The sequence below is a fragment of the Meles meles genome, chromosome 19 (assembly GCF_922984935.1).
Source record: "Meles meles chromosome 19, mMelMel3.1 paternal haplotype, whole genome shotgun sequence".
NCBI classification, from domain to species: Eukaryota; Metazoa; Chordata; class Mammalia; order Carnivora; family Mustelidae; genus Meles; species Meles meles.
In genome coordinates this window covers 13,505,154-13,507,265 of record NC_060084.1, presented here as the reverse complement: position 1 = coordinate 13,507,265, position 2,112 = coordinate 13,505,154, and the positions used below count along the sequence as shown (strand labels likewise).

The window sequence follows — 2,112 nt, the reverse complement described above, 5'->3', positions numbered from 1 at the left end:
ATTCTGTGTACAAAGTGACGTGGACTGGCTGCTTCAAAACATGATCCTTTCTTACTAATATTTTGATAAGTCAGTCCACTGAGTGTCCAAAAGCAACTTACTCTAAAATTAATAGGAAAGTGCCCAATACACACTAAAGAAATGGCCTCACTACTGGAACTTTAATAGTTCTACAAGGTAATTAACATTGAGCCCCTGTGACAGGCTGTGGGTGAACTTATATGAGATATTAAGAGGTCATTTTGTGCAATGCCACTATGATGCCATCATATTTCTGGATCATCATGTTCCATTATCTTTTTTAAAATTATTTATTTATTTGACAGAGAGAGATCACAAGTAGGCAGAGAGGCAGGCAGAGAGAGAGGAGGAAGCAGGCTCCCTACGGAGCAGAGAGCCCAACACGGAGCTCCATCCCAAGACCCTGAGATCATGACCTGAGCCGAAGGCAGAGGCTTAACCCACTGCGCCACCCAGGCGCCCTTCATTATCTTTATTTTTTTTTTTGTAGTTTTATGGTTTTATTAACGCAAATATGACGTGTACATAAGCTGACTATTCATTTTCTTCGCGGCGCAGCCTGGCATTGGGATTGGTAACTCTGACTGCCAGTTGGGCTGCTCTTTCCACAATGGCTTTGTGGTTCTTGGAGGAGACATTGTGAGCAGTCGCTGCACAGTAAGATTTGTTGCCCATCGGGAGCACTTCAAGCTCCTTGACATTGTGGACTAGGAACTTCCATAAGGGATTTCCTTGCAGAGTGTAGTTAATGCAGTTAATGTTATTTTTTGTTTCTCCCATAACTAATGTTGGGAATCAAGATCTGGCCCTTCACCCTTCAGCGCACCCTATTGTCAATGCCTCTGGGCTTCCCGCCTGTTGCGCTTAATTTTGACCTATCGTACTGACTGGTGCCGGATGGACTTCTTGGTCCTCTTTTTAATGATCTTGCGCTTCACCAGAGGTCTGAGGGCAGCCATGATGCCCAGTAATAGATGGCTGCCACCTGTGCAGGCAGAGCTGAGGAAGAGAGGGGAACCATGTTCCCATTATCGGATTCCAGACACACCACAGGAATATTGGTGAGGTCTGAGGTTAGATGGCTGCTTGCTGGACTAGAACAGATATCACCCCAGCATGCTCATATGATGGCATCCCACAGCAGCCCAGATTAAGTCCTTGCACATCTATGCCCATGACTCCAACAATGGCTCCATTCTTCGTTGTGTCCTCCAAGTGCTGCTCCAAGGTCGTCTTCATCCTGCCTACCGTCCATCCAGCCCTGCCCTGCTGCCAACTTTCTATACTTAGTCTTCCATAAATGAAGGTCTTACAATACCCAAACACTTCCTGATCAACAGATTAGCCCCAAATATCTTATTTCATGTTGCCTGAGGGATATACGGGGTTACAACAGATTTCATGATTTAAATTCTTTCTCATTGATTATGTCTGGGGAGGTAAAGAGGTGGAAGGGAAACTCATTCTTTTATAATATCTTTTGAATTACTAGCTTCCTTGTTAGACTGACATCATTCTACCCTGGGAATGCTCATCTTGCAGGGTGCTTACAGAAGTACAAAGTGTATCACAGATCACTGGACAGTGAAAAATGAATGTGCCTTTTGGAATGGAAACTGCTTTGGGGAGCTTTATGGTGTTTTTTTTTTTTTTGGTTTTTTTTTTTTCTGCTTTTCAGTTAACCGAGTCACAGTTTGATGGAAGAGACTAAGAATATTCATGGGCCTCTGTTATTTCATGAAAATGATATTTTATAAAAATCCACAAACTTCGATAGAGTATATATTGTATATATAGTATACCTACTGGATATGCTTCATACTTTCTGTCAATTTGCTGGTATTTGATGTAATTGGTGATTTCTTCATGCTCTGTGGATGCATGTGGAGAAAGAAGGTGCTATTCCCAACCAAGTCATTTATCTGCTGTGAGATCTTTGGCCAAGTCTTGCCCTGGATCTCCATGACCCACGTCTGTCCCACAAAGGGAAGACTTAACTTTGAGGGACAGTTGTGAGGAAAACATAAGGTCCAGACCTCAAAGCCTTTTGGAAATTTAGAAGTACTATTTGAAACCTAAGTAGTAGTAGTA

General features: G+C 42.8%; 2 pseudogenes; both read right to left on the bottom strand.

Moving 5' to 3' along the window:
* Window positions 1-229: 229 nt before the first annotated feature.
* On the bottom strand, window positions 230-1,260 carry LOC123931657 (annotated as a pseudogene).
* On the bottom strand, window positions 537-980 carry LOC123931656 (annotated as a pseudogene).
* Window positions 1,261-2,112: the final 852 nt, after the last annotated feature.